At 58.6% G+C, this 24,079-nt stretch overlaps 3 non-coding genes and 10 pseudogenes across 3 annotated transcripts; all 13 read right to left on the bottom strand.

Moving 5' to 3' along the window:
- Nucleotides 1–522: 522 nt before the first annotated feature.
- Nucleotides 523–641, bottom strand: LOC147329531 (5S ribosomal RNA). The gene has a single exon (XR_015129532.1). It is a non-coding gene; the product is annotated as a 5S ribosomal RNA (ribosomal RNA).
- Nucleotides 642–2,213: 1,572 nt separating this feature from the next.
- Nucleotides 2,214–2,332, bottom strand: LOC147329530 (5S ribosomal RNA; annotated as a pseudogene).
- A 2,849-nt stretch (nt 2,333–5,181) lies between these two features.
- LOC147329529 (5S ribosomal RNA) lies at nt 5,182–5,300 on the bottom strand (annotated as a pseudogene).
- Nucleotides 5,301–8,226: 2,926 nt separating this feature from the next.
- On the bottom strand, nt 8,227–8,345 carry LOC147329528 (5S ribosomal RNA; annotated as a pseudogene).
- A 1,402-nt stretch (nt 8,346–9,747) lies between these two features.
- LOC147329527 (5S ribosomal RNA) lies at nt 9,748–9,866 on the bottom strand. Its single transcript, XR_015129569.1, has one exon. It is a non-coding gene; the product is annotated as a 5S ribosomal RNA (ribosomal RNA).
- Nucleotides 9,867–11,277: 1,411 nt separating this feature from the next.
- LOC147329526 (5S ribosomal RNA) lies at nt 11,278–11,396 on the bottom strand (annotated as a pseudogene).
- Nucleotides 11,397–13,166: 1,770 nt separating this feature from the next.
- LOC147329525 (5S ribosomal RNA) lies at nt 13,167–13,285 on the bottom strand (annotated as a pseudogene).
- Nucleotides 13,286–14,859: 1,574 nt separating this feature from the next.
- Nucleotides 14,860–14,978, bottom strand: LOC147329524 (5S ribosomal RNA; annotated as a pseudogene).
- Nucleotides 14,979–16,033: 1,055 nt separating this feature from the next.
- Nucleotides 16,034–16,152, bottom strand: LOC147329523 (5S ribosomal RNA). Its single transcript, XR_015129530.1, has one exon. It is a non-coding gene; the product is annotated as a 5S ribosomal RNA (ribosomal RNA).
- An 820-nt stretch (nt 16,153–16,972) lies between these two features.
- LOC147329522 (5S ribosomal RNA) lies at nt 16,973–17,091 on the bottom strand (annotated as a pseudogene).
- Nucleotides 17,092–19,382: 2,291 nt separating this feature from the next.
- Nucleotides 19,383–19,501, bottom strand: LOC147329521 (5S ribosomal RNA; annotated as a pseudogene).
- A 2,591-nt stretch (nt 19,502–22,092) lies between these two features.
- On the bottom strand, nt 22,093–22,211 carry LOC147329520 (5S ribosomal RNA; annotated as a pseudogene).
- A 1,413-nt stretch (nt 22,212–23,624) lies between these two features.
- LOC147329519 (5S ribosomal RNA) lies at nt 23,625–23,743 on the bottom strand (annotated as a pseudogene).
- Nucleotides 23,744–24,079: the final 336 nt, after the last annotated feature.

Here is a 24,079-nt window from a genome sequence, read left to right as displayed (position 1 = left end):
CAGCACAGGCCCTGGATTGTTGAAGATGGCGTCAGGAACCAGCACAGGGCCTGGTGTGTTGTACATGGCCTCAGCAAGCAGCACAGGGCCTGGTTTGGTGAAGATGGCCTCGGCCAGAAGCACAGGGCCTGGTGTGATATGAGTGGCCTGAGCAAGAGCCACAGGCCCTGGTGTGTTGTAAGTGGCCTCAGCCAGCAGCCACAGGCCCTGGTGTGGTGTAGGTGGCCTCAGCCAGCAGCCACAGGCCCTTGTGTGGTGTAATTGGTCTCAATAGCAACTAAGGCCCTGGTGTGGTGTAGGTGGCCTCAGCCAGCAGCCACAGGCCCTGGTGTGGTGTAAGTGGCCTCAGCCAGCAGCCACAGGCCCTGGTGTGGTGTAAGTGGCATCAGCTAGCAGCACAAGACATTGGAAAACAGCCAAAAGCAATGTCGTTAATGTGCCCTCATTAATGGGGAGCTGCTTTTGGTCTTTTAATACACCCCTTCTCTGGATCAAAAGCGGTTCAATGACATGAAAATGAAAGGCTTACAGCACCAGGTATTCCCAGGCAGTCTCCCATCCAAGTACTAACCAAGCCCAGCCCTGCTTAGCTTCCGAGATCAGACGAGGTCGGGCGTGCTCAGGGTGGTATGGCCGTAAGCTGCTGGCTCCAGCACAATGTCTCAATTTATGGATTCAAGTGATTAGGTGGCAAGTACCTGAAGTTACGAAGACAATCCTATAACCATACCTGCATGTTTGCATAATACCCTAACCCAAAGGCTCAGTTTGGCATTTATCCAACAGCACAGGCCCTGGATTGTTGAAGATGGCCTCAAGAACCAGCACAGGACCTGGTGTGTTTTACATGGCCACAGCAAGCAGCACAGGGCCTGGTTTGGTGAAGATGGCCTCAGCAAGCAGCCACAGGCCCTGGTTTGGTGTAAGTGGCCTCACCCAGCAGCCACAGGCCCTGGTGTGGTGTAAGTGGCCTCAGCCAGCAGCCACAGGCCCTGGTGTGGTCTAAGTGGCCTCAGCCAGTGCCACAGGCCCTGGTGTGGTGTAAGTGGCCTGAGTAAGAGCCACAGGCCCTGGTGTGGTGTAAGTGGCCTCAGCCAGCAGCCACAGGCCCTGGTGTGGTGTAAGTGGCCTGAGCAAGTGCCACAGGCCCTGGTGTGGTGTAAGTGGCCTAAGCCAGAGCCACAGGCCCTGGTGTGGTGTAAGTGGCCTGAGCAAGAGCCACAGGGCCTGGTTTGGTGAAGATGGCCTCGGCCAGAAGCGCAGGGCCTGGTGTGATGTGAGTGGCCTGAGCAAGAGCCACAGGCCCTTGTGTGGTGTAAGTGGCCTCAGCCAGCAGCCACAGGCCCTGGTGTGGTGTAAGTCGCCTCAGCCAGAAGCCACAGGCACTGGAGTGGTGTAAGTGGCCTCAGCCAGCAGCAAAAGGGCCCTGGTGTGGTGTAAGTCGCCTCAGCCAGCAGCCACAGGCCCTGGTGTGGTGTAGATGGCCTCAGCCAGCAGCCACAGGCCCTGGTGTGGTGTAAGTGGCCTCAGCCAGCAGCCACAGGCCCTGGTGTGGTCTAAGTGGCCTCAGCCAGAAGCACAGGGCCTGGTGTGATATGAGTGGCCTGAGCAAGAGCCACAGGCCCTGGTGTGGTGTAAGTGGCCTGAGCAAGAGCCACAGGCCCTGGTGTGGTGTAAGTGGCCTGAGCAAGAGCCACAGGCCCTGGTGTGGTGTAGGTGGCCTCAGCCAGCAGCCACAGGCCCTGGTGTGGTGTAGGTGGCCTCAGCCAGCAGCCACAGGCCCTGGTGTGGTGTAAGTGGCCTCAGCCAGTGCCACAGGCCCTGGTGTGGTGTAAGTGGCCTGAGCAAGAGCCACAGACCATGGTGTGGTGTAATTGGCCTCAATAGCAACTAAGGCCCTGGTGTGGTGTAAGTGGCCTCAGCCAGCAGCCACAGGCCCTGGTGTGGTGTAAGTCGCCTCAGCCAGCAGCCACAGGCCCTGGTGTGGTGTAAGTGGCCTCAGTCAGAGCCACAGGCCCTGATGTGGTGTAAGTGGCCCCAGCCGGTCACTCAGGCCCTGGTGTGGTGTAGGTGGCATCAGCTAGCAGCACAAGACATTGGAAAACAGCCAAAAGCAATGTCGTTAATGTGCCCTCATTAATGGGCAGCTGCTTTTGGTCTTTTAATACACCCCTTCTCTGGATCAAAAGCGGGTCAATGACATGAAAAAGAAAGGCTTACAGCACCAGGTATTCCCAGGCAGTCTCCCATCCAAGTACTAACCAAGCCCAGCCCTGCTCAGCTTCCGAGATCAGACGAGGTCGGGCGTGCTCAGGGTGGTATGGCCGTAAGCTGCTGGCCCCAGCACAATGTCTCAATTTATGGATTCAGGTGATTAGGTGGCAAGTACCTGAAGTTACGAAGACAATCCTATAACCCTACCTTCATGTTTGCATAATACCCTAACCCAAAGGCTCAGTTTAGCATTTATCCAACAGCACAGGCCCTGGATTGTTGAAGATGGCCTCAGGAACCAGCACAGGGCCTGGTGTGGTGTAGGTGGCCTCAGCCAGCAGCCACAGGCCCTGGTGTGGTGTAAGTGGCCTCAGCCAGCAGCCACAGGCCCTGGTGTGGTGTAAGTGGCCTCAGCCAGTGCCACAGGCCCTGGTGTGGTGTAAGTGGCCTGAGCAAGAGCCACAGACCCTGGTGTGGTGTAATTGGCCTCAGCCAGCAGCCACAGGCCCTGGTGTGGTGTAAGTCGCCTCAGACAGAAGCCACAGGCACTGGTGTGGTGTAAGTGGCCTCAGCCAGCAGCAAAAGGGCCCTGGTGTGGTGTAAGTCGCCTCAGCCAGCAGCCACAGGCCCTGGTGTGGTGTAGGTGGCCTCAGCCACCAGCCACAGGCCCTGGTGTGGTTTAAGTGGCCTCAGCCAGCAGCCACAGGCCCTGGTGTGGTGTAAGTGGCCTGAGCAAGAGCCACAGACCCTGGTGTGGTGTAATTGGCCTCAGCCAGCAGCCACAGGCCCTGGTGTGGTGTAAGTCGCCTCAGCCAGCAGCCACAAGCCCTTGTGTGGTGTAATTGGCCTCAGCCAGCAGCCACAGGCCCTGGTGTGGTGTAAGTCGCCTCAGACAGAAGCCACAGGCACTGGTGTGGTGTAAGTGGCCTCAGCCAGCAGCCACAGGCCCTGGTGTGGTGTAAGTCGCCTCAGCCAGAAGCCACAGGCACTGGTGTGGTGTAAGTGGCCTCAGCCAGCAGCCACAGGCCCTGGTGTGGTGTAGGTGGCCTCAGCCAGCAGCCACAGGCCCTGGTGTGGTGTAGGTGGCCTCAGCCAGCAGCCACAGGCCCTGGTGTGGTGTAAGTGGCCTCAGCCAGCAGCCACAGGCCCTGGTGTGGTGTAAGTGGCCTGAGCAAGAGCCACAGGCCCTGGTGTGGTGTAAGTGGCCTCAGCCAGCAGCCACAGGCCCTGGTGTGGTGTAAGTGGCCTGAGCAAGTGCCACAGGCCCTGGTGTGGTGTAAGTGGCCTGAGCAAGAACCACAGGGCCTGGTTTGGTGAAGATGGCCTCGGCCAGAAGCGCAGGGCCTGGTGTGATGTGAGTGGCCTGAGCAAGAGCCACAGGCCCTGGTGTGGTGTAAGTGGCCCCAGCCGGTCACTCAGGCCCTGGTGTGGTGTAGGTGGCATCAGCCAGCAGCCACAGGCCCTGGTGTGGTGTAAGTCGCCTCAGCCAGAAGCCACAGGCACTGGTGTGGTGTAAGTGGCCTCAGCCAGCAGCAAAAGGGCCCTGGTGTGGTGTAAGTCGCCTCAGCCAGCAGCCACAGGCCCTGGTGTGGTGTAGGTGGCCTCAGCCAGCAGCCACAGGCCCTGGTGTGGTGTAAGTGGCCTCAGCCAGCAGCCACAGGCCCTGGTGTGGTGTAAGTGGCCTCAGCCAGCAGCCACAGGCCCTGGTGTGGTGTAAGTGGCCTCAGCCAGTGCCACAGGCCCTGGTGTGGTGTAAGTGGCCTGAGCAAGAGCCACAGACCCTGGTGTGGTGTAATTGGCCTCAGCCAGCAGCCACAGGCCCTGGTGTGGTGTAAGTCGCCTCAGACAGAAGCCACAGGCACTGGTGTGGTGTAAGTGGCCTCAGCCAGCAGCAAAAGGGCCCTGGTGTGGTGTAAGTCGCCTCAGCCAGCAGCCACAGGCCCTGGTGTGGTGTAGGTGGCCTCAGCCAGCAGCCACAGGCCCTGGTGTGGTGTAAGTGGCCTCAGCCAGCAGCCACAGGCCCTGGTGTGGTGTAAGTGGCCTGAGCAAGAGCCACAGACCCTTGTGTGGTGTAATTGGCCTCAGCCAGCAGCCACAGGCACTGGTGTGGTGTAAGTGGCCTCAGCCAGCAGCCACAGGCCCTGGTGTGGTGTAAGTCGCCTCAGCCAGAAGCCACAGGCACTGGTGTGGTGTAAGTGGCCTCAGCCAGCAGCCACAGGCCCTGGTGTGGTGTAGGTGGCCTCAGCCAGCAGCCACAGGCCCTGGTGTGGTGTAGGTGGCCTCAGCCAGCAGCCACAGGCCCTGGTGTGGTGTAAGTGGCCTCAGCCAGCAGCCACAGGCCCTGGTGTGGTGTAAGTGGCCTGAGCAAGAGCCACAGGCCCTGGTGTGGTGTAAGTGGCCTCAGCCAGCAGCCACAGGCCCTGGTGTGGTGTATGTGGCCTGAGCAAGTGCCACAGGCCCTGGTGTGGTGTAAGTGGCCTGAGCAAGAACCACAGGGCCTGGTTTGGTGAAGATGGCCTCGGCCAGAAGCGCAGGGCCTGGTGTGATGTGAGTGGCCTGAGCAAGAGCCACAGGCCCTGGTGTGGTGTAAGTGGCCCCAGCCGGTCACTCAGGCCCTGGTGTGGTGTAGGTGGCATCAGCCAGCAGCCACAGGCCCTGGTGTGGTGTAAGTGGCCTGAGCAAGAGCCACAGACCATGGTGTGGTGTAATTGGCCTCAATAGCAACTAAGGCCCTGGTGTGGTGTAAGTGGCCTCAGCCAGAGCCACAGGCCCTGATGTGGTGTAAGTGGCCCCAGCCGGTCACTCAGGCCCTGGTGTGGTGTAGGTGGCATCAGCTAGCAGCACAAGACATTGGAAAACAGCCAAAAGCAATGTCGTTAATGTGCCCTCATTAATGGGCAGCTGCTTTTGGTCTTTTAATACACCCCTTCTCTGGATCAAAAGCGGTTCAATGACATTAAAATGAAAGGCTTACAGCACCAGGTATTCCCAGGCAGTCTCCCATCCAAGTACTAACCAAGCCCAGCCCTTCTCAGCTTCCGAGATCAGACGAGGTCGGGCGTGCTCAGGGTGGTATGGCCGTAAGCTGCTGGCCCCAGCACAATGTCTCAATTTATGGATTCAGGTGATTAGGTGGCAAGTACCTGAAGTTACGAAGACAATCCTATAACCCTACCTTCATGTTTGCATAATACCCTAACCCAAAGGCTCAGTTTAGCATTTATCCAACAGCACAGGCCCTGGATTGTTAAAGATGGCCTCAGGAACCAGCACAGGGCCTGGTGTGTTGTACATGGCCACAGCTAGCAGCACAGGGCCTGGTTTGGTGAAGATGGCCTCGGCCAGAAGCGCAGGGCCTGGTGTGATGTGAGTGGCCTGAGCAAGAGCCACAGGCCCTGGTGTGGTGTAATTGGCCTCAATAGCAACTAAGGCCCTGGTGTGGTGTAGGTGGCCTCAGCCAGCAGCCACAGGCCCTGGTGTGGTGTAAGTGGCCTCAGCCAGCAGCCACAGGCCCTGGTGTGGTGTAAGTGGCCTGAGCAAGAGCCACAGGCCCTGGTGTGGTGTAAGTGGCCTCAGCCAGCAGCCACAGGCCCTGGTGTGGTGTAAGTGGCCTGAGCAAGTGCCACAGGCCCTGGTGTGGTGTAAGTGGCCTGAGCAAGAACCACAGGGCCTGGTTTGGTGAAGATGGCCTCGGCCAGAAGCGCAGGGCCTGGTGTGATGTGAGTGGCCTGAGCAAGAGCCACAGGCCCTGGTGTGGTGTAAGTGGCCTCAGCCAGCAGCCACAGGCCCTGGTGTGGTGTAAGTGGCCTCAGCCAGAAGCCACAGGCACTGGTGTGGTGTAAGTGGCCTCAGCCAGCAGCAAAAGGGCCCTGGTGTGGTGTAGGTGGCCTCAGCCAGCAGCCACAGGCCCTGGTGTGGTGTAAGTGGCCTCAATAGCAACTAAGGCCCTGGTGTGGTGTAAGTGGCTTCAGCCAGCAGCCACAGGCTCTGGTGTGGTGTAACTGGCCTCAGCCAGCAGCCACAGGCCCTGATGTGGTGTAAGTGGCCCCAGCCGGTCACTCAGGCCCTGGTGTGGTGTAGGTGGCATCAGCCAGCAGCCACAGGCCCTGGTGTGGTGTAAGTCGCCTCAGCCAGAAGCCACAGGCACTGGTGTGGTGTAAGTGGCCTCAGCCAGCAGCAAAAGGGCCCTGGTGTGGTGTAAGTCGCCTCAGCCAGCAGCCACAGGCCCTGGTGTGGTGTAGGTGGCCTCAGCCAGCAGCCACAGGCCCTGGTGTGGTGTAAGTGGCCTCAGCCAGCAGCCACAGGCCCTGGTGTGGTGTAAGTGGCCTCAGCCAGCAGCCACAGGCCCTGGTGTGGTGTAAGTGGCCTCAGCCAGTGCCACAGGCCCTGGTGTGGTGTAAGTGGCCTGAGCAAGAGCCACAGACCCTGGTGTGGTGTAATTGGCCTCAGCCAGCAGCCACAGGCCCTGGTGTGGTGTAAGTCGCCTCAGACAGAAGCCACAGGCACTGGTGTGGTGTAAGTGGCCTCAGCCAGCAGCAAAAGGGCCCTGGTGTGGTGTAAGTCGCCTCAGCCAGCAGCCACAGGCCCTGGTGTGGTGTAGGTGGCCTCAGCCACCAGCCACAGGCCCTGGTGTGGTGTAAGTGGCCTCAGCCAGCAGCCACAGGCCCTGGTGTGGTGTAAGTGGCCTGAGCAAGAGCCACAGACCCTGGTGTGGTGTAATTGGCCTCAGCCAGCAGCCACAGGCCCTGGTGTGGTGTAAGTCGCCTCAGCCAGCAGCCACAAGCCCTTGTGTGGTGTAATTGGCCTCAGCCAGCAGCCACAGGCCCTGGTGTGGTGTAAGTGGCCTCAGACAGAAGCCACAGGCACTGGTGTGGTGTAAGTGGCCTCAGCCAGCAGCAAAAGGGCCCTGGTGTGGTGTAAGTCGCCTCAGCCAGCAGCCACAGGCCCTGGTGTGGTGTAGGTGGCCTCAGCCACCAGCCACAGGCCCTGGTGTGGTGTAAGTGGCCTCAGCCAGCAGCCACAGGCCCTGGTGTGGTGTAAGTGGCCTGAGCAAGAGCCACAGGGCCTGGTTTGGTGAAGATGGCCTCGGCCAGAAGCGCAGGGCCTGGTGTGATGTGAGTGGCCTGAGCAAGAGCCACAGGCCCTGGTGTGGTGTAAGTGGCCTCAGCCAGCAGCCACAGGCCCTGGTGTGGTGTAAGTCGCCTCAGCCAGAAGCCACAGGCACTGGTGTGGTGTAAGTGGCCTCAGCCAGCAGCAAAAGGGCCCTGGTGTGGTGTAAGTCGCCTCAGCCAGCAGCCACAGGCCCTGGTGTGGTGTAGATGGCCTCAGCCAGCAGCCACAGGCCCTGGTGTGGTGTAAGTGGCCTCAGCCAGCAGCCACAGGCCCTGGTGTGATATGAGTGGCCTGAGCAAGAGCCACAGGCCCTGGTGTGGTGTAAGTGGCCTGAGCAAGAGCCACAGGCCCTGGTGTGGTGTAAGTGGCCTGAGCAAGAGCCACAGGCCCTGGTGTGGTGTAGGTGGCCTCAGCCAGCAGCCACAGGCCCTGGTGTGGTGTAGGTGGCCTCAGCCAGCAGCCACAAGCCCTTGTGTGGTGTAAGTGGCCTCAGCCAGCAGCCACAGGCCCTGGTGTGGTGTAAGTGGCCTCGGCCAGTGCCACAGGCCCTGGTGTGGTGTAAGTGGCCTGAGCAAGAGCCACAGACCATGGTGTGGTGTAATTGGCCTCAATAGCAACTAAGGCCCTGGTGTGGTGTAAGTGGCCTCAGCCAGCAGCCACAGGCCCTGGTGTGGTGTAAGTGGCCTCAGCCAGAGCCACAGGCCCTGATGTGGTGTAAGTGGCCCCAGCCGGTCACTCAGGCCCTGGTGTGGTGTAGGTGGCATCAGCTAGCAGCACAAGACATTGGAAAACAGCCAAAAGCAATGTCGTTAATGTGCCCTCATTAATGGGCAGCTGCTTTTGGTCTTTTAATACACCCCTTCTCTGGATCAAAAGCGGTTCAATGACATTAAAATGAAAGGCTTACAGCACCAGGTATTCCCAGGCAGTCTCCCATCCAAGTACTAACCAAGCCCAGCCCTTCTCAGCTTCCGAGATCAGACGAGGTCGGGCGTGCTCAGGGTGGTATGGCCGTAAGCTGCTGGCCCCAGCACAATGTCTCAATTTATGGATTCAGGTGATTAGGTGGCAAGTACCTGAAGTTACGAAGACAATCCTATAACCCTACCTTCATGTTTGCATAATACCCTAACCCAAAGGCTCAGTTTAGCATTTATCCAACAGCACAGGCCCTGGATTGTTGAAGATGGCCTCAGGAACCAGCACAGGGCCTGGTGTGTTGTACATGGCCACAGCTAGCAGCACAGGGCCTGGTTTGGTGAAGATGGCCTCGGCCAGAAGCGCAGGGCCTGGTGTGATGTGAGTGGCCTGAGCAAGAGCCACAGGCCCTGGTGTGGTGTAATTGGCCTCAATAGCAACTAAGGCCCTGGTGTGGTGTAAGTGGCCTGAGCAAGAGCCACATACCCTGGTGTGGTGTAATTGGCCTCAATAGCAACTAAGGCCCTGGTGTGGTGTAGGTGGCCTCAGCCAGCAGCCACAGGCCCTGGTGTGGTGTAAGTGGCCTCAGCCAGAGCAACAGGCCCTGGTGTGGTGTAAGTGGCCTCAGCCAGCAGCCACAGGCCCTGGTGTGGTGTAAGTGGCCTGAGCAAGTGCCACAGGCCTGGTGTGGTGTAAGTGGCCTCAGCCAGCAGCCACAGGCCCTGGTGTGGTCTAAGTGGCCTCAGCCAGTGCCACAGGCCCTGGTGTGGTGTAAGTGGCCTGAGTAAGAGCCACAGGCCCTGGTGTGGTGTAAGTGGCCTCAGCCAGCAGCCACAGGCCCTGGTGTGGTGTAAGTGGCCTGAGCAAGTGCCACAGGCCCTGGTGTGGTGTAAGTGGCCTAAGCCAGAGCCACAGGCCCTGGTGTGGTGTAAGTGGCCTGAGCAAGAGCCACAGGGCCTGGTTTGGTGAAGATGGCCTCGGCCAGAAGAGCAGGGCCTGGTGTGATGTGAGTGGCCTGAGCAAGAGCCACATACCCTGGTGTGGTGTAATTGGCCTCAATAGCAACTAAGGCCCTGGTGTGGTGTAGGTGGCCTCAGCCAGCAGCCACAGGCCCTGGTGTGGTGTAAGTGGCCTCAATAGCAACTAAGGCCCTGGTGTGGTGTAAGTGGCCTGAGCAAGAGCCACATACCCTGGTGTGGTGTAATTGGCCTCAATAGCAACTAAGGCCCTGGTGTGGTGTAGGTGGCCTCAGCTAGCAGCCACAGGCCCTGGTGTGGTGTAAGTGGCCTCAGCCAGAGCAACAGGCCCTGATGTGGTGTAAGTGGCCCCAGCCGGTCACTCAGGCCCTGGTGTGGTGTAGGTGGCATCAGCTAGCAGCACAAGACATTGGAAAACAGCCAAAAGCAATGTCGTTAATGTGCCCTCATTAATGGGGAGCTGCTTCTGGTCTTTTAATACACCCCTTCTCTGGATCAAAAGCGGTTCAATGACATGAAAATGAAAGGCTTACAGCACCAGGTATTCCCAGGCAGTCTCCCATCCAAGTACTAACCAAGCCCAGCCCTGCTTAGCTTCCGAGATCAGACGAGGTCGGGAGTGCTCAGGGTGGTATGGCCGTAAGCTGCTGGCCCCAGCACAATGTCTCAATTTATGGATTCAAGTGATTAGGTGGCAAGTACCTGAAGTTACGAAGACAATCCTATAACCATACCTGCATGTTTGCATAATACCCTAACCAAAAGGCTCAGTTTGGCATTTATCCAACAGCACAGGCCCTGGATTGTTGAAGATGGCCTCAAGAACCAGCACAGGACCTGGTGTGTTTTACATGGCCACAGCAAGCAGCACAGGGCCTGGTTTGGTGAAGATGGCCTCAGCAAGCAGCCACAGGCCCTGGTTTGGTGTAAGTGGCCTCAGCTAGCAGCCACAGGCCCTGGTGTGGTGTGAGTGGCCTCAGCCAGCAGCCACAGGCCCTGGTGTGGTCTAAGTGGCCTCAGCCAGTGCCACAGGCCCTGGTGTGGTGTAAGTGGCCTGAGCAAGAGCCACAGGCCCTGGTGTGGTCTAAGTGGCCTCAGCCAGTGCCACAGGCCCTGGTGTGGTGTAAGTGGCCTGAGCAAGAGCCACAGGCCCTGGTGTGGTGTAAGTGGCCTGAGCAAGTGCCACAGGCCCTGGTGTGGTGTAAGTGGCCTAAGCCAGAGCCACAGGCCCTGGTGTGGTGTAAGTGGCCTCAATAGCAAATAAGGCCCTGGTGTGGTGTAAGTGGCCTGAGCAAGAACCACAGGGCCTGGTGTGGTGTAAGTGGCCTCAGCCAGCAGCAAAAGGGCCCTGGTGTGGTGTAGGTGGCCTCAGCCAGCAGCCACAGGCCCTGGTGTGGTGTAAGTGGCCTCAATAGCAACTAAGGCCCTGGTGTGGTGTAAGTGGCTTCAGCCAGCAGCCACAGGCCCTGGTGTGGTGTAAATGGCCTCAGCCAGCAGCCACAGGCCCTGGTGTGGTGTAGGTGGCCTCAGCCAGCAGCCACAGGCCCTGGTGTGGTGTAAGTGGCCTCAATAGCAACTAAGGCCCTGGTGTGGTGTAAGTGGCTTCAGCCAGCAGCCACAGGCTCTGGTGTGGTGTAACTGGCCTCAGCCAGCAGCCACAGGCCCTGGTGTGGTGTAAGTGGCCTCAGCCAGTGCCACAGGCCCTGGTGTGGTGTAAGTGGCCTGAGCAAGAGCCACAGACCATGGTGTGGTGTAATTGGCCTCAATAGCAACTAAGGCCCTGGTGTGGTGTAAGTGGCCTCAGCCAGCAGCCACAGGCCCTGGTGTGGTGTAAGTGGCCTCAGCCAGCAGCCACAGGCCCTGGTGTGGTGTAAGTGGCCCCAGCCGGTCACTCAGGCCCTGGTGTGGTGTAGGTGGCATCAGCTAGCAGCACAAGACATTGGAAAACAGCCAAAAGCAATGTCGTTAATGTGCCCTCATTAATGGGCAGCTGCTTTTGGTCTTTTAATACACCCCTTCTCTGGATCAAAAGCGGTTCAATGACATGAAAATGAAAGGCTTACAGCACCAGGTATTCCCAGGCAGGCTCCCATCCGAGTACTAACCAAGCCCAGCCCTGCTCAGCTTCCGAGATCAGACGAGGTCGGGCGTGCTCAGGGTGGTATGGCCGTAAGCTGCTGGCCCCAGCACAATGTCTCAATTTATGGATTCAGGTGATTAGGTGGCAAGTACCTGAAGTTACGAAGACAATCCTATAACCCTACCTTCATGTTTGCATAATACCCTAACCCAAAGGCTCAGTTTAGCATTTATCCAACAGCACAGGCCCTGGGTTGTTGAAGATGGCCTCAGGAACCAGCACAGGGCCTGGTGTGTTGTACATGGCCACAGCTAGCAGCACAGGGCCTGGTTTGGTGAAGATGGCCTCGGCCAGAAGCGCAGGGCCTGGTGTGATGTGAGTGGCCTGAGCAAGAGCCACAGGCCCTGGTGTGGTGTAAGTGGCCTGAGCAAGAGCCACAGGCCCTGGTGTGGTGTAAGTCGCCTCAGCCAGAAGCCACAGGCACTGGTGTGGTGTAAGTGGCCTCAGTCAGCAGCCACAGGCCCTGGTGTGGTGTAGGTGGCCTCAGCCAGCAGCCACAGGCCCTGGTGTGGTGTAAGTGGCCTCAGCCAGCAGCCACAGGCCCTGGTGTGGTGTAAGTGGCCTCAGCCAGCAGCCACAGGCCCTGGTGTGGTGTAAGTGGCCTCAGCCAGTGCCACAGGCCCTGGTGTGGTGTAAGTGGCCTGAGCAAGAGCCACAGACCCTGGTGTGGTGTAATTGGCCTCAGCCAGCAGCCACAGGCCCTGGTGTGGTGTAAGTCGCCTCAGACAGAAGCCACAGGCACTGGTGTGGTGTAAGTGGCCTCAGCCAGCAGCAAAAGGGCCCTGGTGTGGTGTAAGTCGCCTCAGCCAGCAGCCACAGGCCCTGGTGTGGTGTAGGTGGCCTCAGCCACCAGCCACAGGCCCTGGTGTGGTGTAAGTGGCCTCAGCCAGCAGCCACAGGCCCTGGTGTGGTGTAAGTGGCCTCAGCCAGCAGCCACAGGCCCTGGTGTGGTGTAAGTGGCCTCAGCCAGTGCCACAGGCCCTGGTGTGGTGTAAGTGGCCTGAGCAAGAGCCACAGGCCCTGGTGTGGTGTAAGTGGCCTGAGCAAGAGCCACAGACCCTGGTGTGGTGTAATTGGCCTCAATAGCAACTAATGCCCTGGTGTGGTGTAGGTGGCCTCAGCCAGCAGCCACAGGCCCTGGTGTGGTGTAAGTGGCCTGAGCAAGAGCCACAGGCCCTGGTGTGGTGTAAGTGGCCTGAGCAAGAGCCACAGGCCCTGGTGTGGTGTAAGTGGCCTGAGCAAGAGCCACAGGCCCTGGTGTGGTGTAGGTGGCCTCAGCCAGCAGCCACAGGCCCTGGTGTGGTGTAGGTGGCCTCAGCCAGCAGCCACAAGCCCTTATGTGGTGTAAGTGGCCTCAGCCAGCAGCCACAGGCCCTGGTGTGGTGTAAGTGGCCTCAGCCAGTGCCACAGGCCCTGGTGTGGTGTAAGTGGCCTGAGCAAGAGCCACAGACCATGGTGTGGTGTAATTGGCCTCAATAGCAACTAAGGCCCTGGTGTGGTGTAAGTGGCCTCAGCCAGCAGCCACAGGCCCTGGTGTGGTGTAAGTGGCCTCAGCCAGCAGCCACAGGCCCTGGTGTGGTGTAAGTGGCCTCAGCCAGAGCCACAGGCCCTGATGTGGTGTAAGTGGCCCCAGCCGGTCACTCAGGCCCTGGTGTGGTGTAGGTGGCATCAGCTAGCAGCACAAGACATTGGAAAACAGCCAAAAGCAATGTCGTTAATGTGCCCTCATTAATGGGGAGCTGCTTTTGGTCTTTTAATACACCCCTTCTCTGGATCAAAAGCGGTTCAATGACATGAAAATGAAAGGCTTACAGCACCAGGTATTCCCAGGCAGGCTCCCATCCGAGTACTAACCAAGCCCAGCCCTGCTCAGCTTCCGAGATCAGACGAGGTCGGGCGTGCTCAGGGTGGTATGGCCGTAAGCTGCTGGCCCCAGCACAATGTCTCAATTTATGGATTCAGGTGATTAGGTGGCAAGTACCTGAAGTTACGAAGACAATCCTATAACCCTACCTTCATGTTTGCATAATACCCTAACCCAAAGGCTCAGTTTAGCATTTATCCAACAGCACAGGCCCTGGGTTGTTGAAGATGGCCTCAGGAACCAGCACAGGGCCTGGTGTGTTGTACATGGCCACAGCTAGCAGCACAGGGCCTGGTTTGGTGAAGATGGCCTCGGCCAGAAGCGCAGGGCCTGGTGTGATGTGAGTGGCCTGAGCAAGAGCCACAGGCCCTGGTGTGGTGTAAGTGGCCTGAGCAAGAGCCACAGGCCCTGGTGTGGTGTAAGTCGCCTCAGCCAGAAGCCACAGGCACTGGTGTGGTGTAAGTGGCCTCAGCCAGCAGCAAAAGGGCCCTGGTGTGGTGTAAGTCGCCTCAGTCAGCAGCCACAGGCCCTGGTGTGGTGTAGGTGGCCTCAGCCAGCAGCCACAGGCCCTGGTGTGGTGTAAGTGGCCTCAGCCAGCAGCCACAGGCCCTGGTGTGGTGTAAGTGGCCTCAGCCAGTGCCACAGGCCCTGGTGTGGTGTAAGTGGCCTGAGCAAGAGCCACAGACCCTGGTGTGGTGTAATTGGCCTCAGCCAGCAGCCACAGGCCCTGGTGTGGTGTAAGTCGCCTCAGACAGAAGCCACAGGCACTGGTGTGGTGTAATTGGCCTCAGCCAGCAGCCACAGGCCCTGGTGTGGTGTAAGTCGCCTCAGACAGAAGCCACAGGCACTGGTGTGGTGTAAGTGGCCTCAGCCAGCAGCAAAAGGGCCCTGGTGTGGTGTAAGTGGCCTCAGCCAGCAGCCACAGGCCCTGGTGTGGTGTAGGTGGCCTCAGCCACCAGCCACAGGCCCTGGTGTGGTGTAAGTGGCCTCAGCCAGCAGCCACAGGCCCTGGTGTGGTGTAAGTGGCCTCAGCCAGCAGCCACAGGCCCTGGTGTGGTGTAAGTGGCCTCAGCCAGTGCCACAGGCCCTGGTGTGGTGTAAGTGGCCTGAGCAAGAGCCACAGGCCCTGGTGTGGTGTAAGTGGCCTGAGCAAGAGCCACAGACCCTGGTGTGGTGTAATTGGCCTCAATAGCAACTAATGCCCTGGTGTGGTGTAGGTGGCCTCAGCCAGCAGCCACAGGCCCTGGTGTGGTGTAAGTGGCCTGAGCAAGAGCCACAGGCCCTGGTGTGGTGTAAGTGGCCTGAGCAAGAGCCACAGACCCTGGTGTGGTGTAATTGGCCTCAATAGCAACTAATGCCCTGGTGTGGTGTAGGTGGCCTCAGCCAGCAGCCACAGGCCCTGGTGTGGTGAAAGTGGCCTCAGCCAGAGCCACAGGCCCTGATGTGGTGTAAGTGGCCCCAGCCGGTCACTCAGGCCCTTGTGTGGTGTAGGTTGCATCAGCTAGCAGCACAAGACATTGGAAAAGAGCCAAAAGCAGTGTCGTTAATGTGCCCTCATTAATGGGCAGCTGCTTTTGGTCTTTTAATACACCCCTTCTCTGGATCAAAAGCGGTTCAATGACATGAAAATCAAAGGCTTACAGCACCAGGTATTCCCAGGCAGTCTCCTGTCCAAGTACTAACCAAGCCCAGCCCTGCTTAGCTTCCTAGATCAGACGAGGTCGGGCGTGCTCAGGGTGGTATGGCCGTAAGCTGCTGGCTCCAGCACAATGTCTCAATTTGTGGATTCAAGTGATTAGGTGGCAAGTACCTGAAGTTACGAAGACAATGCTATAACCATACCTGCATGTTTGCATAATACCCTAACCCAAAGGCTCAGTTTGGCATTTATCCAACAGCACAGGCCCTGGATTGTTGAAGATGGCCTCAGGAACCAGCACAGGGCCTGGTGTGTTGTACATGGCCACAGCAAGGAGCACAGGGCCTGGTTTGGTGAAGATGGCCTCGGCCAGAAGCGCAGGGCCTGGTGTGATGTGAGTGGCCTGAGCAAGAGCCACAGGCCTTGGTGTGGTGTAAGTGGCCTCAGCCAGCAGCCACAGGCCCTGGTGTGGTGTAAGTGGCCTGAGCCAGCAGCCACAGGCCCTGGTGTGGTGTAAGTGGCCTGAGCAAGAGCCACAGGCCCTGGTGTGGTGTAAGTGGCCTGAGCCAGCAGCCACAGGCCCTGGTGTGGTGTAAGTGGCCTGAGCAAGTGCCACAGGCCTGGTGTGGTGTAAGTCGCCTCAGCCAGAAGCCACAGGCACTGGTGTGGTGTAAGTGGCCTCAGCCAGCAGCCACAGGCCCTGGTGTGGTGTAGGTGGCCTCAGCCAGCAGCCACAGGCCCTGGTGTGGTGTAAGTGGCCTCAGCCAGTGCCACAGGCCCTGGTGTGGTGTAAGTGGCCTCAATAGCAACTAAGGCCCTGGTGTGGTGTAAGTGGCCTGAGCAAGAGCCACATACCCTGGTGTGGTGTAATTGGCCTCAATAGCAACTAAGGCCCTGGTGTGGTGTAGGTGGCCTCAGCCAGCAGCCACAGGCCCTGGTGTGGTGTAAGTGGCCTCAGCCAGAGCAACAGGCCCTGATGTGGTGTAAGTGGCCCCAGCCGGTCACTCAGGCCCTGGTGTGGTGTAGGTGGCATCAGCTAGCAGCACAAGACAATGGAAAACAGCCAAAAGCAATGTCGTTAATGTGCCCTCATTAATGGGGAGCTGCTTCTGGTCTTTTAATACACCCCTTCTCTGGATCAAAAGCGGTTCAATGACATGAAAATGAAAGGCTTACAGCACCAGGTATTCCCAGGCAGTCTCCCATCCAAGTACTAACCAAGCCCAGCCCTGCTTAGCTTCCGAGATCAGACGAGGTCGGGCGTGCTCAGGGTGGTATGGCCGTAAGCTGCTGGCCCCAGCACAATGTCTCAATTTATGGATTCAAGTGATTAGGTGGCAAGTACCTGAAGTTACGAAGACAATCCTATAACCATACCTGCATGTTTGCATAATACCCTAACCCAAAGGCTCAGTTTGGCATTTATCCAACAGCACAGGCCCTGGATTGTTGAAGATGGCGTCAGGAACCAGCACAGGGCCTGGTGTGTTGTACATGGCCACAGCAAGCAGCACAGGGCCTGGTTTGGTGAAGATGGCCTCGGCCAGAAGCGCAGGGCCTGGTGTGATATGAGTGGCCTGAGCAAGAGCCACAGGCCCTGGTGTGTTGTAAGTGGCCTCAGCCAGCAGCCACAGGCCCTGGTGTGGTGTAGGTGGCCTCAGCCAGCAGCCACAGGCCCTTGTGTGGTGTAATTGGCCTCAATAGCAACTAAGGCCCTGGTGTGGTGTAGGTGGCCTCAGCCAGCAGCCACAGGCCCTGGTGTGGTGTAAGTGGCCTCAGCCAGTGCCACAGGCCCTGGTGTGGTGTAAGTGGCCTGAGCAAGAGCCACAGACCCTGGTGTGGTGTAATTGGCCTCAATAGCAACTAAGGCCCTGGTGTGGTGTAGGTGGCCTCAGCCAGCAGCCACAGGCCCTGGTGTGGTGTAAGTGGCCTCAGCCAGCAGCCACAGGCCCTGGTGTGGTGTAAGTGGCATCAGCTAGCAGCACAAGACATTGGAAAACAGCCAAAAGCAATGTCGTTAATGTGCCCTCATTAATGGGCAGCTGCTTTTGGTCTTTTAATACACCCCTTCTCTGGATCAAAAGCGGTTCAATGACATGAAAATCAAAGGCTTACAGCACCAGGTATTCCCAGGCAGTCTCCCATCCAAGTACTAACCAAGCCCAGCCCTGCTTTGCTTCCGAGATCAGACGAGGTCGGGCGTGCTCAGGGTGGTATGGCCGTAAGTTGCTGGCTCCAGCACAATGTCTCAATTTATGGATTCAAGTGATTAGGTGGCAAGTACCTGAAGTTACGAAGACAATCCTATAACCATACCTGCATGTTTGCATAATACCCTAACCCAAAGGCTCAGTTTGGCATTTATCCAACAGCACAGGCCCTGGATTGTTGAAGATGGCCTCAAGAACCAGCACAGGACCTGGTGTGTTTTACATGGCCACAGCAAGCAGCACAGGGCCTGGTTTGGTGAAGATGGCCTCAGCAAGCAGCCACAGGCCCTGGTTTGGTGTAAGTGGCCTCAGCCAGCAGCCACAGGCCCTGGTGTGGTGTAAGTGGCCTCAGCCAGCAGCCACAGGCCCTGGTGTGGTCTAAGTGGCCTCAGCCAGTGCCACAGGCCCTGGTGTGGTGTAAGTGGCCTGAGTAAGAGCCACAGGCCCTGGTGTGGTGTAAGTGGCCTCAGCCAGCAGCCACAGGCCCTGGTGTGGTGTAAGTGGCCTGAGCAAGTGCCACAGGCCCTGGTGTGGTGTAAGTGGCCTAAGCCAGAGCCACAGGCCCTGGTGTGGTGTAAGTGGCCTGAGCAAGAGCCACAGGGCCTGGTTTGGTGAAGATGGCCTCGGCCAGAAGCGCAGGGCCTGGTGTGATGTGAGTGGCCTGAGCAAGAGCCACAGGCCCTGGTGTGGTGTAAGTGGCCTCAGCCAGCAGCCACAGGCCCTGGTGTGGTGTAAGTCGCCTCAGCCAGAAGCCACAGGCACTGGTGTGGTGTAAGTGGCCTCAGCCAGCAGCAAAAGGGCCCTGGTGTGGTGTAAGTCGCCTCAGCCAGCAGCCACAGGCCCTGGTGTGGTGTAGATGGCCTCAGCCAGCAGCCACAGGCCCTGGTGTGGTGTAAGTGGCCTCAGCCAGCAGCCACAGGCCCTGGTGTGGTCTAAGTGGCCTCAGCCAGAAGCACAGGGCCTGGTGTGATATGAGTGGCCTGAGCAAGAGCCACAGGCCCTGGTGTGGTGTAAGTGGCATGAGCAAGAGCCACAGGCCCTGGTGTGGTGTAAGTGGCCTGAGCAAGAGCCACAGGCCCTGGTGTGGTGTAGGTGGCCTCAGCCAGCAGCCACAGGCCCTGGTGTGGTGTAGGTGGCCTCAGCCAGCAGCCAGCAGCCACAGGCCCTGGTGTGGTGTAGGTGGCCTCAGCCAATGCCACAGGCCCTGGTGTGGTGTAAGTGGCCTGAGTAAGAGCCACAGGCCCTGGTGTGGTGTAAGTGGCCTCAGCCAGCAGCCACAGGCCCTGGTGTGGTGTAAGTGGCCTGAGCAAGTGCCACAGGCCCTGGTGTGGTGTAAGTGGCCTAAGCCAGAGCCACAGGCCCTGGTGTGGTGTAAGTGGCCTGAGCAAGAGCCACAGGGCCTGGTTTGGTGAAGATGGCCTCGGCCAGAAGCGCAGGGCCTGGTGTGATGTGAGTGGCCTGAGCAAGAGCCACAGGCCCTGGTGTGGTGTAAGTGGCCTCAGCCAGCAGCCACAGGCCCTGGTGTGGTGTAGATGGCCTCAGCCAGCAGCAAAAGGGCCCTGGTGTGGTGTAAGTCGCCTCAGCCAGCAGCCACAGGCCCTGGTGTGGTGTAGATGGCCTCAGCCAGCAGCCACAGGCCCTGGTGTGGTGTAAGTGGCCTCAGCCAGCAGCCACAAGCCCTTGTGTGGTGTAAGTGGCCTCAGCCAGCAGCCACAGGCCCTGGTGTGGTGTAAGTGGCATGAGCAAGAGCCACAGGCCCTGGTGTGGTGTAAGTGGCCTGAGCAAGAGCCACAGGCCCTGGTGTGGTGTAGGTGACCTCAGCCAGCAGCCACAGGCCCTGGTGTGGTGTAGGTGGCCTCAGCCAGCAGCCACAAGCCCTTGTGTGGTGTAAGTGGCCTCAGCCAGCAGCCACAGGCCCTGGTGTGGTGTAAGTGGCCTCAGCCAGTGCCACAGGCCCTGGTGTGGTGTAAGTGGCCTGAGCAAGAGCCACAGACCATGGTGTGGTGTAATTGGCCTCAATAGCAACTAAGGCCCTGGTGTGGTGTAAGTGGCCTCAGCCAGCAGCCACAGGCCCTGGTGTGGTGTAAGTGGCCTCAGCCAGAGCCACAGGCCCTGATGTGGTGTAAGTGGCCCCAACCGGTCACTCAGGCCCTGGTGTGGTGTAGGTGGCATCAGCTAGCAGCACAAGACATTGGAAAACAGCCAAAAGCAATGTCGTTAATGTGCCCTCATTAATGGGCAGCTGCTTTTGGTCTTTTAATACACCCCTTCTCTGGATCAAAAGCGGTTCAATGACATGAAAATGAAAGACTTACAGCACCAGGTATTCCCAGGCAGTCTCCCATCCAAGTACTAACCAAGCCCAGCCCTGCTCAGCTTCCGAGATCAGACGAGGTCGGGCGTGCTCAGGGTGGTATGGCCGTAAGCTGCTGGCCCCAGCACAATGTCTCAATTTATGGATTCAGGTGATTAGGTGGCAAGTACCTGAAGTTACGAAGACAATCCTATAACCCTACCTTCATGTTTGCATAATACCCTAACCCAAAGGCTCAGTTTAGCATTTATCCAACAGCACAGGCCCTGGATTGTTGAAGATGGCCTCAGGAACCAGCACAGGGCCTGGTGTGTTGTACATGGCCACAGCTAGCAGCACAGGGCCTGGTTTGGTGAAGATGGCCTCGGCCAGAAGCGCAGGGCCTGGTGTGATGTGAGTGGCCTGAGCAAGAGCCATAGGCCCTGGTGTGGTGTAAGTGGCCTCAGCCAGCAGCCACAGGCCCTGGTTTGGTGTAAGTCGCCTCAGCCAGAACCCACAGGCCCTGGTGTGGTGTAAGTGGCCTCAGCCAGTGCCACAGGCCCTGGTGTGGTGTAAGTGGCCTGAGCAAGAGCCACAGACCATGGTGTGGTGTAATTGGCCTCAATAGCAACTAAGGCCCTGGTGTGGTGTAGGTGGCCTAAGCCAGCAGCCACAGGCCCTGGTGTGGTGTAAGTGGCCTCAGCCAGCAGCCACAGGCCCTGGTGTGGTGTAAGTCGCCTCAGCCAGAAGCCACAGGCACTGGTGTGGTGTAAGTGGCCTCAGCCAGCAGCAAAAGGGCCCTGGTGTGGTGTAAGTCGCCTCAGCCAGCAGCCACAGGCCCTGGTGTGGTGTAGATGGCCTCAGCCAGCAGCCACAGGCCCTGGTGTGGTGTAAGTGGCCTCAGCCAGCAGCCACAGGCCCTGGTGTGGTCTAAGTGGCCTCAGCCAGAAGCACAGGGCCTGGTGTGATATGAGTGGCCTGAGCAAGAGCCACAGGCCCTGGTGTGGTGTAAGTGGCCTGAGCAAGAGCCACAGGCCCTGGTGTGGTGTAAGTGGCCTGAATAGCAAATAAGGCCCTGGTGTGGTGTAAGTGGCCTCAGCCAGAACCCACAGGCCCTGGTGTGGTGTAGGTGGCCTCAGCCAGCAGCCACAGGCCCTGATGTGGTGTAGGTGGCCTCAGCCAGCAGCCACAAGCCCTTATGTGGTGTAAGTGGCCTCAGCCAGCAGCCACAGGCCCTGGTGTGGTGTAAGTGGCCTGAGCCAGAGCCACAGGCCCTGGTGTGGTGTAACTGGCCTGAATAGCAAATAAGGCCCTGGTGTGGTGTAAGTGGCCTCAGCCAGAGCCACAGGCCCTGGTGTGGTGTAAGTGGCCTCAATAGCAACTAAGGCCCTGGTGTGGTGTAAGTGGCCTCAGCCAACAGCCACAGGCCCTGGTATGGTGTAAGTGGCCTCAGCCAGCAGCCACAGGCCCTGGTGTGGTGTAAGTGGCCAGAAGCGCAGGGCCTGGTGTGATGTGAGTGGCCTGAGCAAGAGCCACAGACCCTGGTGTGGTGTAATTGGCCTCAATAGCAACTAAGGCCCTGGTGTGGTGTATGTGGCCTCAGCCAGCAGCCACAGGCCCTGGTGTGGTGTAACTGGCCTCAGCCAGCAGCCACAGGCCCTGGTGTGGTGTAAGTGGCCTCAGCCAGAGCCACAGGCCCTGATGTGGTGTAAGTCGCCTCAGCTAGCAGCACAGGGCCTGGTTTGGTGAAGATGGCCTCGGCCAGAAGCACAGGACCTGGTTTGATATGAGTGGCCTGAGCCAGCAGCCACAGGCCCTGGTGTGGTGTAAGTGGCCTCAGCCAGCAGCAACAGGCCCTGGTGTGGTGTAAGTCGCCTCAGCCAGAAGCCACAGGCACTGGTGTGGTGTAAGTGGCCTCAGCCAGCAGCAACAGGCCCTGGTGTGGTGTAAGTCGCCTCAGCAAGCAGCCACAGGCCCTGGTGTGGTGTAGGTGGTCTCAGCCAGCAGCCACAGGCCGTGGTGTGGTGTAAGTGGCCTCAGCCAGCAGCCACAGGCCCTGGTGTGGTGTAAGTGGCCTCAGCAAGAGCCACAGACCCTGGTGTGGTGTAATTGGCCTAAGCCAGAGCCACAGGCCCTGGTGTGGTGTAAGTGGCCTAAGCAAGAACCACAGGGCCTGGTTTGGTGAAGATGGCCTCGTCCAGAAGCGCAGGGCCTGGTGTGATGTGAGTGGCCTGAGCAAGAGCCACAGGCCCTGGTGTGGTGTAAGTGGCCTCAGCCAGCAGCAAAAGGGCCCTGGTGTGGTGTAAGTCGCCTCAGCCAGCAGCCACAGGCCCTGGTGTGGTGTAGGTGGCCTCAGCCAGCAGCCACAGGCCCTGGTGTGGTGTAAGTGGCCTCAATAGCAACTAAGGCCCTGGTGTGGTGTAAGTGGCTTCAGCCAGCAGCCACAGGCTCTGGTGTGGTGTAACTGGCCTCAGCCAGCAGCCACAGGCCCTGGTGTGGTGTAAGTGGCCTCAGCCAGAGCCACAGGCCCTGATGTGGTGTAAGTGGCCCCAGCCGGTCACTTAGGCCCTGGTGTGGTGTAGGTGGCATCAGCTAGCAGCAAAAGACATTGGAAAACAGCCAAAAGCAATGTCGTTAATGTGCCCTCATTAATGGGGAGCTGCTTTTGGTCTTTTAATACACCCCTTCTCTGGATCAAAAGCGGTTCAATGACATGAAAATGAAAGGCTTACAGCACCAGGTATTCCCAGGCAGTCTCCCATACAAGTACTAACCAAGCCCAGCCCTGCTTAGCTTCCGAGATCAGACGAGGTCGGGCGTGCTTAGGGTGGTATGGCCGTAAGCTGCTGGCCCCAGCACAATGTCTCAATTTATGGATTCAAGTGATTAGGTGGCAAGTACCTGAAGTTACGAAGACAATCCTGTAACCATACCTGCATGTTTGCATAATACCCTAACCCAAAGGCTCAGTTTAGCATTTATCCAACAGCACAGGCCCTGGATTGTTGAAGATGGCCTCAGGAACCAGCACAGGGCCTGGTGTGGTGTAGGTGGCCTCAGCCAGCAGCCACAGGCCCTGGTGTGGTGTAAGTGGCCTCAGCCAGCAGCCACAGGCCCTGGTGTGGTGTAAGTGGCCTCAGCCAGTGCCACAGGCCCTGGTGTGGTGTAAGTGGCCTGAGCAAGAGCCACAGACCCTGGTGTGGTGTAATTGGCCTCAGCCAGCAGCCACAGGCCCTGGTGTGGTGTAAGTCGCCTCAGACAGAAGCCACAGGCACTGGTGTGGTGTAGGTGGCCTCAGCCACCAGCCACAGGCCCTGGTGTGGTGTAAGTGGCCTCAGCCAGCAGCCACAGGCCCTGGTGTGGTGTAAGTGGCCTCAGCCAGCAGCCACAGGCCCTGGTGTGGTGTAAGTGGCCTCAGCCAGTGCCACAGGCCCTGGTGTGGTGTAAGTGGCCTGAGCAAGAGCCACAGGCCCTGGTGTGGTGTAAGTGGCCTGAGCAAGAGCCACAGACCCTGGTGTGGTGTAATTGGCCTCAATAGCAACTAATGCCCTGGTGTGGTGTAGGTGGCCTCAGCCAGCAGCCACAGGCCCTGGTGTGGTGTAAGTGGCCTGAGCAAGAGCCACAGGCCCTGGTGTGGTGTAAGTGGCCTGAGCAAGAGCCACAGGCCCTGGTGTGGTGTAAGTGGCCTGAGCAAGAGCCACAGGCCCTGGTGTGGTGTAGGTGGCCTCAGCCAGCAGCCACAGGCCCTGGTGTGGTGTAGGTGGCCTCAGCCAGCAGCCACAAGCCCTTATGTGGTGTAAGTGGCCTCAGCCAGCAGCCACAGGCCCTGGTGTGGTGTAAGTGGCCTCAGCCAGTGCCACAGGCCCTGGTGTGGTGTAAGTGGCCTGAGCAAGAGCCACAGACCATGGTGTGGTGTAATTGGCCTCAATAGCAACTAAGGCCCTGGTGTGGTGTAAGTGGCCTCAGCCAGCAGCCACAGGCCCTGGTGTGGTGTAAGTGGCCTCAGCCAGCAGCCACAGGCCCTGGTGTGGTGTAAGTGGCCTCAGCCAGAGCCACAGGCCCTGATGTGGTGTAAGTGGCCCCAGCCGGTCACTCAGGCCCTGGTGTGGTGTAGGTGGCATCAGCTAGCAGCACAAGACATTGGAAAACAGCCAAAAGCAATGTCGTTAATGTGCCCTCATTAATGGGGAGCTGCTTTTGGTCTTTTAATACACCCCTTCTCTGGATCAAAAGCGGTTCAATGACATGAAAATGAAAGGCTTACAGCACCAGGTATTCCCAGGCAGGCTCCCATCCGAGTACTAACCAAGCCCAGCCCTGCTCAGCTTCCGAGATCAGACGAGGTCGGGCGTGCTCAGGGTGGTATGGCCGTAAGCTGCTGGCCCCAGCACAATGTCTCAATTTATGGATTCAGGTGATTAGGTGGCAAGTACCTGAAGTTACGAAGACAATCCTATAACCCTACCTTCATGTTTGCATAATACCCTAACCCAAAGGCTCAGTTTAGCATTTATCCAACAGCACAGGCCCTGGGTTGTTGAAGATGGCCTCAGGAACCAGCACAGGGCCTGGTGTGTTGTACATGGCCACAGCTAGCAGCACAGGGCCTGGTTTGGTGAAGATGGCCTCGGCCAGAAGCGCAGGGCCTGGTGTGATGTGAGTGGCCTGAGCAAGAGCCACAGGCCCTGGTGTGGTGTAAGTGGCCTGAGCAA

This window comes from Aulonocara sp. 'chitande type north' Nkhata Bay, linkage group LG5 (genome assembly GCF_057382095.1).
Source record: "Aulonocara sp. 'chitande type north' Nkhata Bay isolate Kocher_YH1m ecotype deep benthic linkage group LG5, A_spYH_male_GT1.1, whole genome shotgun sequence".
In the NCBI taxonomy this organism is placed as follows: Eukaryota; Metazoa; Chordata; class Actinopteri; order Cichliformes; family Cichlidae; genus Aulonocara; species Aulonocara sp. 'chitande type north' Nkhata Bay.
Note: the sequence above shows the minus strand (reverse complement) of the source record. Positions and strands in the feature narration are given on the sequence as shown.